Consider the following 15,778-nt stretch of genomic DNA (forward strand, 5'->3'; position numbering starts at 1 on the left):
AACTTGACAGAGAACAATACGGACAGCGTCCTCAGGACACCCCCTACGAACACTCCCCGGACACCGCGAGTGTTCTTAGAAACGTCTTCAGAACACCCCCATTTTGTTTATTTGCGAACATTTCAGGACACCGCGCGTGTTCTTAGAACACATTCAACTTGACAGAGAACAATACGGACAACGTCCTCAGGACACCACCTACGAACACTCCCCGGACACCGCGAGTGTTCTTAGAACAGTTTCACTTTGCTTGCCAACAAAACGGACGCATATTGACTCCTTAGAACACCCCCTAGTCAGTTTATTTAGAACATTTCAGAACACCCGTGATGGCCGCAAACAAATCGAACACAAAAAGAACGTCTAACACATAAAAAACACAACTTTCATCCTATCTCATACACTCCCACCCTCCCCAAACACTCCTACACACCAACACACTCTACAAAATACACATTTTGAACAAAGTTTCACCGCGCTGTCCGGGGACGTCCGCGAATCCAAGATGGCGGGCGCTACCGAAAAATCTGACGCGCTTCACGCTCCACGCCGTCCAATCAGTGAACACTTTGCATGTCCGCGAACATCACGCAAGACGATTGGCCAATCAGGACACTTTCCGTGGAGTGAACAGGGAAGTGTATCCGCAAACCGAACACAGATATCACTAATTTTCTTTTACCTACTTTTTGGTCATTTTAAAAAAAACTACTGGACGGATTTTCACCAAATTTGCAAAAGCATGCTTTCGGGACCAAGCCGCTGCTCCTGGTCCAAATTTGGTGGAAATCCGTCCAGCGGTTTGGGCTGTAGGCGCGAGCAACATTTTTTTCCCATTCACTCTATGGAGAGTGAGTATAATGTATACAAATATGAGCATATAGAGGGAAGGTAGAGTAATAAAAATAAAACTATGAGAAATTCTGATAACCATAATGATTATCTTCATGCACAGAAAGGATTGCTCTCTTTCAAGCCTGTATCTTCCGCTATGTATATGTTTCATATGATGTGACTGGACCCTAAGTCTACAAATATAGTACCTTTTCAATTTTTACTTCCTGACTGTTACTGAAGAAAACTATGTGGCTTCGATATGTCAGTAAAGGATAAAAAGGGAGAGCCAGCCATGTGATGTCATCAGTGATGTCATCAATGACATTTGTGATGTCATCTTTGATGTCCTGGGTGTTAGTGTTAGCAGTCCACGGTGGCGCGAGTTATGGTTGCTTATGTTACCATAACTGCTGAATTTCAGGGGTTTTTCGGTTTTACTTTGAGCCATAACGTTTTTTCACTGAATTTCATAGGTTTTTAGTAGCACAACTTAACCATAATATCCCTGACTTCATATACATGTAACATAGAACATACTAACCCCCTCGTAGTGATTTTCATGTCCGTGGACTACCGCCATGTCCGCGGACACATCGAAAATCTGAGCGTGGTGAATGTAAATTTAAATAGTGTGCCCCATTTCCCCTTTGAAGTTGGCTCTGAAAAGAGCTGTGTTTTTTTTTTTACAGATCCTTGACAGACACCTGTTATTTTGTATTTTTTTTCTTGTTTTTTTTTCTTTACTTTACCTTTACTTTACTCCTTAAATCTTCACATAACCTTCTCCAAAGCAACCCTTACATTCCAAAATAGAAAGGCATTTCCCGTAAAAGATAAAGAAATGCCATCTTCTTTAAAATTAACAGCATTACTGGCATCAATATTCTCATTGTTACAGAAGAACATACCAGCTCTAAGCATGAAGGCACACATGCCTCAGTTGATGACACACCTAGCAATATTTTGCTGAGGACAAAAAACTGAACTATTGTACAGTATTGCCCTAGGTAGTAATCCAGAAAAAATTACTTTTGCATTTGGAAGGATCTTCATTACTGTTGAACCAAGCGTTCCAAATCAGCCAACAAAGTAGGGGCACTGACGTTGCCCAAATGGAAAGCACCATAATGCAAAACTCCCACATGCGGACTGTTCATCGTGGCCATATCCTCACAAACTTGTACAATTCCCTGTACATTGCAATCAGGCACACTGCTCCACACCACCTCCACTCCTTTCACATCAAAGTTCTTTGCAACATGCCTGCATTCAGCGTACTGCTGTAAACCATGCACAAACATATCTCCGAGCACCAACATCCTGACTTTCTCCACTTCTGCCATCTTCACCACACACAGTCGCTTTCAACACAAATCCACAACCTCGACATCTGATTGGCTGATCCGTACAGTCTTCTTTCCATGTTGGATTTCCTGGAAAAACCCGGATGTAGCACGCCCTGTCCACGAACAGCCGCGGTGTCCGCGGACGGCGTCCACTTTACTCTCTGTGCCATTCCCTCATTGCATAAAGCTAAGCAATCACGCAATATGAATAACGTCCTCAGAACAACCCCATTTTGTGATTTTTCGAACATTTCAGGACAATTATTATTTCATTATTCAACATATTAACATTACACATATTATACTTTCATCTTGTACTCTGCACACAATGCTATGTTTCTCCATTAGTAGCTCAGTATACTAGATAGAATCCCATAATACAATGCTATTTATATAAATGCATCGTTCAAAGCACTAATAACGGTATGATATTTATTGCAATATCCTTGACACTTTTTTCGAAACATTATAATAAAAATCCCTAGTACACAAATTCCATGAAAAGTACATACACACGTGATGTCATCAGTGATTTCATCAATGACATTTGTGATGTCATCTTTGATGTCCTGGGTGTTAGTCTTAGCAGTGCACGGTGGTGGCGCCAGTTATTTTTCAAAGCTTACCATAACTTGCGATTTTCAGGGGTCTTTCGGCTGTACTTAGAACCATAACGTCCTTTAAACAAACTTTTTTTAATATCACGCAAACAATATACAAACATGGCGTACAAAAACCAACTTCTACAGTGGCTTTACACAGAATGTTGCAAAGTAAGAATTTATGCTCGTTCACAGTGAAGGTCAGCTGCTTCCATTTTTTTCTCGGGCCCCGGAGAGGCTCACAAAGCGGACTATAAGGTTGTATTGTGTTTTGACCTTGACAGACAGAGATTGTGATGAAAGACTTCTCTTGAAGGAGTGTTGCTAAAACGTAAGAGAAGATAAAGATGAAATTTCTGAAACGAAACCACTTTTCTATATTATATCACTATGCGAAAGATCGTTGGCACACGCGGAGTCGTATTTTGGGACTGCACCACACGTAGACAATGGAAATTGCAATTGTACTGTAAGTAACCCTTTAGATTACTTTATACCAAATATAATTACAATAGCGTAGCATTAAAGACCGCTCAAGTTGAACTTGTTAGTTGAAAGTGGCATAATGTTTTCTACCACGCACTATCACCGCCGAATTGATCCCCTGTCGTTTAGAGGGCTCTGAAAAAGGCAGACGACACAGGGTGGTTTAATAAAAATAATTTAACGGGTCTATAGGCGGTCAAGCGCTCTACTCGCTGTGCCACTTCACTGTAGCCTGTCAAGTGGCACAGCGAGTACAGCGCTCGCTTTGACATCCGTGCACAGCTTGCTAACGCAAGTTTGAATCCCAGCAATGCCAAACTCATCCTTTCATCCTTCCGTGGTCGATAAATGAGCACCACACACCATGGTTAATAATAAGCACCGCTTAGATACCTCACGGTTCTTAGCGCTATATGAATGGGAAAATATTATTATTTTATTATTAACATACTCTGTTGCACTATCTTCGACAGCAAATATTTTCCCGCCCTAATAAATAAAATGATGATTTTTAATGAAGATCGGCTGGTGAGACTAATTTATGTTTTTTAAAACAGGTATGTGGCTCCATTTTGCCTATGTCACGATTTACAGACTCCAACAGGTCCAAATATGCAACTTCATGACCCTCACCATTTTATGGGACAATCGCCAAGGATATATATATATATTACATGGCCACACTAGTGGCCATTTAGTTATGGTTAAGTTGCTGTTTTCATAGGAAGAGCACTTTTTGGGCGGCTTATAACTTCGCTCTCCCTGGACGGATCCTCACCAAACTTTGCAAAGAAAGTAGTTGCGTCAATCCGAATTGTTTTGCAAAGTTTGGTGAGGATTCGTCCAGGGGGGGAAAAGTTATAGGGGGGTCCCAAAACTTTTTTTTCCCCATAGACTGAATGGGAAAAAACTTTGCGCACGGCTACAGCCCGAACCGCTGGACGGATTTACACCAAATTTGCGGCAGGAGCAGCGGCCTGGTCCCAAAAGCGTGCTTTTGTAAATTTGGTGTAAATCTGTCCAGTAGTCTTTTTAAAAATTACCAAAATGTAAGGCAAAAAAATTAGTGATATCTGCATTCGCTTCGCGGACGGACTTCCCTGTTCGCTCCGCGGACAGCACCCCGATTGGCCTAGCGGCTTGCATCATGTCCGCGGACATGCGACGTGTTCGCTGATTGGGCGGCGTGGTGCGTGATGCACGTCAGATTTTCTGTCGCGCCCGCCATCTTGCATTTGCGGACGTCCGCGGACAGCGCGGTGAAAGTTTGTTCAAAATGTGTATTTAGTAGAGTGTGTTGGTGTGTAGAAGTCTTTGGGGAGGATGGGGGAGTATGAGATAGGTTCAAAGTTGTATTTTATTTATGTGCTACACGCTTTTGTTGTGTTCGTTTTGTCTGCGGACAACACGGCTGTTCTGGAATGTTCGTAAACAGAATGGAGTCGGTGTCAACTTGAAAGTGTTCTAAGAGCACTCGTGGGGTCTTGGAATGTTTGCAGGGGGTGTCCTGGAGACGTTGTCTGTATTGTTCGTTGGCAAGATGAAAATGTTTTAAGAACAATCGTGGTGTCCAGAAATGTTCGTACATAAAGAAAATGGGGTGTCCTGAGGACGCTGTTTGTATTGTCCTCTGGCAAGTTCAATGTGTCCTAGAACCTTCCGCCTGTGCGCGGACATAAAAATGGTTGCAATATTTGCATCTATGGGTGTGATATGCTACGGTGGTTGTGGCCAGGGTATAGAATGTTTGGTGCATGGCCATTTGGCCATGCACCCAAGAGTGTATGCCCTGGCCACAACCACCGCAGCATATCACACCCATAGTGGCTTTTAACTTTGGGTCAAAAACTAATTTATAAGGAACAATGTTCTAAGCTTGTATGGGTGTGATATGCTGCGCTGGTTGTATTTATCTTGTTATACGTACTATTTGGTTTAGTAATGGGAGTCCATGCTTTTCTTGTTCATTTCGGTAATAAAAGAAAATAGCATGTTAGTATTAGTATTTTATAATGACTTATTACATTGTACAATCAACATTTTCTTCTTTTTATTGACCCTCATATTTAGTAGATTACAAACCAGAGTACTGTGCAATGTGCAAAGTTTCTGTGTTTGTTGCTAAAATCATTGGGTCTGTGGGAGAAAAAAAATCCATGTTGGATTAAAAAAAAACCCTTTTTTCTGTTAAGCTACAGTTTATTTATGTGTTTGTTTTCCGCGTTTACTTGTTCTTTCTGCCTAATGCTTTATGCATTGGATTGTTCCAGTTTTTGTGAGCAGTAAGATATTAGGTATTTGTTTGGACATTGTAACGGTACGATCATTACAGTCAAACCATCCACATTTTTTTTTTAATATATGCAGTGTAGTGCCCTGAGTTGGTTGCGGCTCCTGCGTGGTAGATTTTACCTATTGTTGTGAAGGTTTTCCTACCAAGTGAAATTTGACCATGTGTGAATCCAGTCAGCTTGCAGTTGTTTTTCGTACCATCTGCATTGTAACGTAGAAGCATTAGTATTACGTATTTACTTTGTGTTTGTATTAGTAACGTGGAGCGATTATCCGAATTGCAGGTAGAACATAATCTACCGTGGTTTGCATTTTGTACAAGTTGCTGAAATGGAACGGATTCACAATTAGGTATTGATATATAGACAAAGCGCTCATTGGGGATTTGTTCTTGTGTCACATTGTTGCAGAGAGTGCATGTATGTTTCCACATGTATGAAATCTGGAAGATATCATTTATAGGTATGTTTTTGTTTTCCAGTACTAATAGTCAGTACATTAGAAATTCTTGTGGATCTTCCTGTGAGTATATAGTGAATTTCACCATTCCAGCACAGTAGTCCAATTGTTGTCTTATTCCAAAAACACTATACGTGTTGTCAGGATTGTTTGCTGCATTTCTGTGAAGTACTAACATTTGCAAACACAATGGGTCTGTACTGTGTGAGTAAATGTTGTCAACAATTGGTGGTAATTGAAATAGAATATTCATTGCTACTTTTGCGTAGCAACTTACACCAACTATATTTGAGAATTTAAATGTTCCAGGTATTTCTGTATCTAACTGCTTTTTTTGGAGTTTGTCTTCCTTCTTTAAAGAAGTACCTGGTTTACTTTCCCTAATTGATTCTTTTTTGCTTGTGGTACTTGATGAAGTTTTAGTTTCTTTTAGTCTCTTTGGAGGATTTGCAGTGACATCCTGTTGCATTTCTGTTTGATTTAGTTTTCTTTTAGAAAATTGTCCTTTTTGTGGAACAGGATATGTTTGTAGATGGGGGGTGTATAGTGAACAAAGTCTATTGTCTTCTAAAATGCAAGGAATATCAGCGTTTACTTTACTTGCATCAAAGTTTATTAGAAATAGACCGTTAATTGTACGTAGGCGTGACAGTGCTACGTAGCTCATGCCTTCTTTAAAGACTGTGTTACCAATGTCTATCATTGCTTTGTCTAGAGTAAGACCTTGTGATTTATGAGTGGTGACTGCGTATGCAAGAGTTAGAGAAAATTGTTCTCTGCGTACATACATGTCTTTGAAGAGAAGGAATCGAGCTGTTGAGCGTCCTATTCTTTTTACTTCTGAAAGTTTGTCAAAGAGAATATTGACAAACTGAATTTTGTTTTCACGTGGGTATGTTTGAAAGCCAACAACTGTACCCAGTTCTCCATTAACTACTCCTTGGTCCACGTCAAGGTTATGTTTACGCATTACTCTGCAATTTAAGGATAATTTTAACATCTTTTCCAAGCCTGCTGTGTTTGAGATTGATTTTTCTTAAATATTTAGTCTTGCTGTGGCTTGGTCACACATGGGTAGTGTCATTCCATGTACATCTAGTTTGTCTGTGGTGCTAATTTCCATAATTGGTTGCATTTCTTTGCTTAACATTATTTCATTGAATTTGAAACAGCTTGTAAGAGTTGGCATTAAGGCCATACAATTGACATTTTTGTGGGCTAATTGTTCCATAACATCTGTAGCACATGCATTATCACCATAAAGTGCATGAATGTGCCGGGTTTTCGATATTGCTTCTGCTTCTCTAGAAAGTATACCAACCCTGATACTTTTTAAGATGTTGGCATAAGTGAGATCTGCAGATTGGCGCATGTTTTCTGTTAATTCTCTGTATTGGAAATGTTGCCAAAGGTTGACATTTCCAATGCTGCCAACAGTTTTATGGCAGAGTTTGTGTCCTAATGTTTTAAAAATAGGCTCACCTTTTACAGGTGTCAATTGAAGAAGATCTCCGAAAACAATAATGTGTTTTCCTGCAAAGAGCTCTTCATAGTTTGTTTTGAGTACTTCTTGTAATCTGAGGTGAATCAAAGCCAACATTAGGTTGGACACCATGCTCACTTCATCTATTAGTAGCATTTTCATTTGTTTCAATACTCTGCGTACTTCCATTGCAGCTTCTGCAGAAAGTTTGTAATAATCTAACTTGTTTTGGTGTTCTACTGGCAGGAGTAGTAATCAGTGTAAAGTGACACCACCTATGTTGTAGGCAGCTAAACCTGTGGGGGCAATGACAACAGCTGACAGTTTGTTGTTTGTCAATTGTTGAAGAAACTTACTGATGATTTTGATTAGGAATGTTTTGCCAGAACCAGCTTCACCACTGACATACAATAGTATAGGTTTGTAATTTTGGCAGGTGCATTCTTTGTTTTCATGTTGCACACACCATGTGCAATTTCATTTGTTATTTCTTGAAAAATGCTACGTTGCTCTATGTTTAGTTTTGATTGTAGTGTAGTTAGGTCTTCTTTATCTTCATAGTGACACATGGTGTTTTCTACTTCTATCATAGCTAATTCTGCCTCATTTGTTATTAGTGGTTCTCCCAGTGGTTCTTGGCTTCCTGTGACAGAAGGTTGACTACTGTCAGGAGTGTCCTTATCTAGTTGGGCCTGGAGTTCCTCTTCGTGTTGCTGTTCATTGTGCAACATTGTTTTGTACTGTGCAAAGTTTATATTAGTTATACTGCTTTCATTGGCTTTGAAAGCGTCTTCATATGAGTCATAGGTATCTAGTATTTCTTCTTTTCTCCATGGTTTGAAGAGTTGTAGCAGGGACATGTAATGTATTTCTTTATGTTGAGGAGTCTTTAATGACAATTTGATATGATTAATTAAATTTGGTTTGGTGAGTTTTACTAAGCTGCCATCACAGTTTGTCACTTTGTATTTACGGTTTTGCTCATCAGGTTTTATATTATTTTTGTATGTGTAGTTTTGGGCTATGTGGTATAGACACATGGTTTCCAAAGTGGTACTCCTGTTTGGGTAGTATGTGTCCAATAAATTGTTTTTTAAAATGTCTTGGCTGTTGGGATCATGTTTGGCTATTGTTTCTATATCTTTGTATGATTTTAGAACTCTTTTTCTAGATTTAGCTGGACCAAGACTTAGCCATACTATATTTGCAGATTTACCATTCAATGCAGTACCAGTTAATCGATCAGCTGCTTCATAGGATCCACATTCTCTATGGGACAGCATTTTTATGCCCAAGCTGTATAATTTCTGAGACACTGTTTTACCTGATGACAGGTCATTCCAGAGGTCTTCGAGCTCTGTCTTTTCTGATTTGATTAAGTATGCTGTGACATATCGTGCAACTGCAGTAGAATTGTCTGCAATGTACTGCACATCTATGTTTGCATTCCACAAGGGGGCAATGATTGCATTGTAATCATTGATATATTTTTCTTCTTCTTTTCTTTTTATGCAATATGTATTTTTAGGTGACTTACCTTTAACACTATGTCTAACTGAAGACATGAGGTTGTTCACTTGACCTGTATTTGTAACTGGTCTAGGGAAACCAAATCGGCATTTGGTGTAGTATTTCCCTTTGTTTTTGTATTTGCGACGACAATATTTGCCACATTTATGTCTTTGGAATTGTACGATTTTTGCATGAAGATCACTATTTGTGGATTCTGACGGAATTTCACAAGTGACATATTTTTCAATAAACTGTAAAACAGTGGCATCACTGTCTTGACCAAATTTAGGAGCATCTTTAATCCATAAAAGCATGTGGACATGTGGCGCTCCTCTGGCTTGGTATTCCTTTCTCCAAAAGAAGTGTTGCACTTCTCCAAGGGGAGGAACAGTTTTATTACAAATAAAATGTAGCATAGCAATGAAGCGATGTTGAAAACATCTAGAAACATTAACAGGATCCTGAGAACAAAGTTTTCCAGGTGTTAGTATATCTATGTTTGTTTTGTTTTCGTTTGATATGCGTAGGAAAGCATGTAAATCTTCCCATGCATATTCTGCGCAACTTAATGCAACAAACCAAGTGGGTGGGCCAAGGTTTCTGATCATACAACGTACATCTCCATGGGGTCGAAACCAGTACTCTTTAGTACCTCGCATATTTGCTAATAGATTTGTAAGATTTGCCTGTAAAACCTCATCTTTTTGTTGAACTTTTTGTAATAATTGTGTGGCTGTCATATTTTGAAAGTGTGATCCTGATTTTAATATGTGTGCAACTCCGTAACATAAAGTAGGTGGAATATGTATGCCACATTTTGTCGAAATCTGGGATCTTCAGAATACATTCGTAATGAGCGATATTCTGATGCTGATATTTGAACAGATCTATCATCGTATCTTCCTCCTTTGCCAGTAGGCAAGAGTAGAGGAAAAGCACATGCTTCTATACTTTTTTCCCATATGCTGATTGGTGATCCTTTTGTTTGACGCATTTGGTACATTTCCAGTGCATCTTCTATGGTGTCATTAGAGTGCAAAGGGTGAATTGTATAATGGTCTAAAGTGTTTGCTATTGTAGCAGGATCTAGGAGCTCAAATTGACCAGTTTCTTGTGTCTCTTGAATTATTTCAGTTGTATCTTTCAAGTTTTCTTCGATATTAATTTCTTTGTAATAATCATTATTCTCTTTGAGATATTGCAGGGCTTCTCTAACTTTATGTAAATCTACCAGTTATTGCCAAATTGTTTTGTCTTTTGTAGGTACTCCATTTACCAAGATAATTAAAGATTGTTGCATTGGACGTTGCACTCCTAGAGTGTGCACATTTTCTTTTAGATCTAATGGTAAATACACTACTTTTCCACGAATACCTTTCACTAATTCAGAGGGAGGTAATTTTGCAGTTTTTGGTTGAAGGCGTATTATTGCTTGAAATGGATGAACTGTTTGAATTATGATGCTCTCATATAAATTAAGTTGTTGAAGGAGTTTTGGTAGTGGATGTAATTCCAAGTTATTTGAGATAGCAAGTGAAGGAGTTTGGTTGTTGTCAAGTTTGGTAGTGCAGTAACTGCAAAGTATTATGGGGTCAGTTATTTCGTATTTGTATTCTGCTATAAGGCAGAGAGCTAATTAAAACCATTTAGAATCTTCATTGTCTTATATTTTGTATGAAAGGTCTATAATGTTTGTGTTACTTTTATAACACGTTCTGCGGCAACATGCACACACATGGTTTGGTACTTCAGCTGAAGTGCTTTGAAATTTTAGTATTTCTTTTTTGTATGTGTGTAGTGAAAGGTTGCCATGTGCAGATTTGTTACGAAGTTGGTTGACAGCTATTTCATCTTGTAAGTGGGTTTCATTTCCAAAATATTTTTTCTGTATATACTCGATTTCTTCTAGTAGGTCTTTTGGTGTACCATGTAGAAGAATGTTATTTAAATTGGCTAGTGCTAAAGCAGGACTTTTTGCATAATACATTTTATAAACTAGATTTCTTATACTTGCATGATGTGTTGATACCCTTTTGATATCATGGAAGGTTGTTTTGCAAGTAGCTCCTGATATACAGGCCAACGAATGTCCTTGCAGTCCTGTGTGCTTGCGTACTGGACAAGCATCCATACTTTGCAGTATTTTAATTTTGATTTTGTCTTTGCTTTTCACATATTGAGTGAGGAATAGGCGTAAAGATTTGAACATTTTTTTGGGAATGTTACACATTGACGTGCATGGCCATGTGTATTTTAGATGTTCTGATTCAGTCGAATGGAGGGGTAAATCTAGGTTTTCAGGGCATATTTTTGTAAGGAGTACTTCTTGTTCTATTATGGTATTATTAACTTTTTCATAACCTCGACCACTGCTATGTGTGGCAATTGTATTTGTTTGCTTTTGTTTGTACGCTTCTTCATTAAAGTATGGTTCTGTGCTTGTAGTGTGACTCCATTCACCACCACAGATATTTAAGAAGTTATTTCTGTTCACATTTCGTTTATTGAGAAGTCTTTTTTGAAGTTTAGTTATTAGTTTGGTTAGTGGTTTAATTCTGTTTAACACAACAATAAATAAGTTTCTTTTGAGAAGAATTGCACTGTCTATCAACGCTTGTAGGATTACTTTCCTACGATAGGTTTGAAGTGTTGAACCTGATTTCTCTCCTGTTTTTATCAGATTTTGAAGGACTTTGTGACGGAACATTTTGGCTAATATACTTTTCTTTTTATGCTTACTTTGTACTATATCAAGATTTATAGAAGACGTTTTATTTGTAGTGATAGTTGATTTTCTGTTAATATTTTTTTGGGTCGTTTTACTTTGTGATAGAGAAGGCAAAGTTTTTGCACTAGAAACTTCTTCGTTTCACAACATAACTGTATTAGCTGTTGTGTTTCAACGTTTTTTTACAAATTATGCTATAGATGGGTGTTTATGTTGGAGACTTTTCTTTTCATTTGCTCTACTTCTGCGTCCCTTTCTACGGAGTTGCTTTTTGGTGGGCATTCTGTAGAGTTTGTTGAAAAAAATACAGAAGGTATGGGTTGGGGTTTTCTGCAATGCATGTGTGTTGTGTGCATGATTGTTTGAGTAAGATGATAAAGATGTATGTAATGGTGTGTGATTGTGAATTGGGAAGTTGAACTACCAGGGATGGGTATTCTTCAATTAATGTGTTACTAAACTGGGGTTCAGATGACAGAAAAAAGTAAGCCGGTGGTGTGGAGAAGAATAAATAATATAGGTAAAGCTATACAATTAAAACAGTTGTTTTTTCTACAACATCTACATTCTAGCGGCTGAGTTGGGTAATTTGTGTGACGGAAAATAGGAATTTGAGGGTCATTCTGACAGGAGATCACTGTTTAAGACGGGGGGGGGATTTTTGGTCAGAATGGTGCAGAATCTCTATTTTTAGGCACAGAAATACCATGGATGCACCGTACAGTGCGTGTGAGTTATAAATCAAATATTATGGTAACAATCTACTTATTTTTTTTTCAAAAATGAGTAGTATGCTTCTTAGTTGTTCTTTGTAAATCAAAATCGGCTGCTTCTATTCAGGAGAATGGGCTTCACTGCAATTGTAAAAGAAAGAAATTTAGTAATTTGGTTGCTATATAGCACTGTTTTCATTTTAGACATAGATTTTTTTAAATTGAAATGGTCAGCACCTTCCTGAAAACCATTAAAACTATATTATGACTAAGAGTAGGAAAGAAAATATCTTTGCTATGGTTTGTGGAATTCATAATCAACCAACGTATACCACTATTCTTGTAACTAAGCTTTTCCACGTAATAGTGAGTCATTGTCATCATAGCTCTCAACCATGTGTGTCGCAAAGGCGGGTGAAATCACCTGATTTTGTTTTTGGCGGGTGAGACGCCCATTGGAATGAATGGGTGTGCACGAGGCTTGGCGGGTGAGTCAGTCCTTTACAAGGCGGGTGACACCCGCCAAAAGTTGGTGAGTTGAGAGCTATGTGTCATAGCCTGCTTTTGCACGTAACAGTGAGTGAATGTCATAGTCTGCTTGTCCTATATAAATGTATGTAAGTACTTATATAAACGAAAAAAATTTAAACCAATTATGAGTTTGTACAAATATTATTGTTTGAGATTTGATCATAGAGTGTGTATGTTATTTTGTGTGATTATATGTCGTGTATATATTTTATTTAAAAAATGTTAGTTTAATAGTATTTGCATGTGTGTTTGTGTATGAAGAAATTAAACGATATAAAGGTTTGTAAGTGACAGGTCATCTTAGGACAATGAAACAATGATGGTCCATTCATTTTTCAGATTATAGAAGGTAAAAGTCGGTTAGAAAATGTGTTCATGCACTGTGTAGAAAATATGCATACCTGTACTTTCTCTTCATGTATATGGATGTGGACCAAACTGCAAGTAGAAATATTGGAGATTTGTATAGTATTTCTCGTAGATCGTGGTTGTCAATGGTATGAGACTTGTACTCTGAGAGATACACTGTACATTTGTAGTGCTGCTCTATGATGATGCAGTTACATGTAGAGTTATTGGATTTGATTGGTGGATGGTCATGTGATTGCTTAGCTACATCCAATGAGGGAATGGCACAGAGAGTGAAATCGAAATGGTAGAAGGGCTGTACATGTTACGATACGTTCGCGGACATGGCGGTAGTTATAGGACACCGCGTATTACATCCGGGGAATTTGGGGAGGGGAGGTATGGAAATGAGATTGGATGAAGCAAGGGATTGGTCAGTAAAGTTTAGTGAGTATGTTGTGCTAGGAGAGGTTTTCTCAGATATTGTTTTTGCAGAGAGAAGAACAGATAGCTATGGCTGAGTGTTTCAAAACACAGATTATATGGATTTTAGGAGACTCGTGGATTCATTGGTTGAAGGTGCATGCAGAAAGCTGTGGAGTATCTATAGATCTTGGATTTCCACATGTGGAAGTGCACTGGCATGGAGTGTGTGGAATGAAGTGGTTGGTCTTGCTACCTCTCTGTGCAACTTTGAAGATAGAGGAACATCCAGACATAATTGTAATTCATTGTGGAGGGAACAGTTTAGGACATGTGTCTGGAATTTCTTTGCAATTTGCAATGAAAGAAGGACTTCAGAAGATAATGGACATGTTTCCAAACTCTAAAATAATTTTTTCATGGATTGCGCAGAGACAAGTGCGGCTTCGTTCTTTCTCATGTGGTCCACAAATGGAGAAAGCAAGGCGTAATGTTAATAAGGCTGTTTGTGCCTTCCTAAGAGATTTTGGCATGTCCTCTTTTAACAATGAAAATATTTTGTTTCGTAGTACATACATTTTTCGCAAAGATGGAGTCCATCTTACTTATGCTGGCAATCAGATTTTTCTGAGAAATGTACAAAATGCATTGCGACCTTTTTTAGAAATACAGCATTCGTTTTGAAGTACGTCTTACGTAGTTAAAATGTTTTAAATTCACACACCTCCCAAAGGCTCTTTTCAGAGCCACCACTTCCTGTTAGAGAAAAATGCATTGGTTTCAATAGGGTAGCAATGCAATTGTTTTTCTGTTCGCGGACCGTCCGCGGATTTTCACGAAATGGAAATGGCTATGCTTTATGTATCTTAACTTCCATTTTTTAACTGTGAAAGGCGGCTCTGAAAAGAGCCTTATTTTTTTTTGTTATTTTTGTTATTTTGTATTTTTTTTGTTCTTTTTTATACACGACACACTAGGAGAGGAGGGAAAGGAGGGTAAAGGGAGGGGGACACCAACCACAGGGATAAGAAAGGGCGAGCTGAGAGAGGAAGATGTAGAGTGGGTTTTATTTGGGTAGTGAGCAGGTCTCCTGGTGCTCTGAGACGATCGTCTCAAAAGCACTCCGAAGTTGTTCCCCCCTGCAGAGTACTGTGTCACAGTACACACATACAACTGTGACCCTCGAAAGGTAAGGGTCATCAGAATTCTGTATGGCCTGTGAGGCAGCTTGAGGAAGACGCTGTCCCACAGAGGTGTTCCTTGTGGTGACAGGATCAGGAACGGAGGATGAAGTAGAGGCAATCAACCTACTACGCTTCTCGCAAGGTACAACCTTGGCCCCAGTGTGGAATGAGCGCAGGTGTCGCTTCATGGTAGTGGTCCCAAAGCTATACGGACCATGCTTCCCGCGACTGAGTACCATTTTGCACTCATTACAGGTGACACGGTTCGCATGAGACTTAGGACCGTTTCCATGAACGGTAAACAACCGCCACACCCAAGATTCACGCCGAGGGCGGGTAGTAGGGATTTCCTCTACTTCATTCTCGTCATCCTCTTCTTCCTCCACTGTATCCTCACTCCTGTTCCCCTCTTCATGCCCTTGGGGAAATGGTGGTGGTGGGGGTGGTGCTGAGGCAGATGTAGCAACATGTGGTAATAGTCGAGCCATGGATGTCATAGGCTTGGAGATGGAAATCTCAAAATCTGCAAAGTATGCAGCTAAGGTAGCGGTCGTCCGCAGGACAACCAATGTACGGACATTGTTTTGCGCGTGCGTGTTGATGTTCTACGGACAGTGTTCGGGTCCTGAACTAATTAAAAGTGCGTCACATGTAAAACGAACAGTTACGGACAGCCGTTTGTTCTTAGCACAGTTTAATTTATTTGCTAACAATATGGACAGACATAGAGTTTCAAGCACACCTCAATTTTCATTTATTTACGAACAATTCAGGACACCACGAGTGTTCTTAGAACAGTTTCTGTTTGCTATCGAACACTACGAATAGGCATAG

Source organism: Ambystoma mexicanum, chromosome 5q, assembly GCF_040938575.1.
Source record: "Ambystoma mexicanum isolate Mex_15411 chromosome 5q, UKY_AmexF1_1, whole genome shotgun sequence".
In the NCBI taxonomy this organism is placed as follows: Eukaryota; Metazoa; Chordata; class Amphibia; order Caudata; family Ambystomatidae; genus Ambystoma; species Ambystoma mexicanum.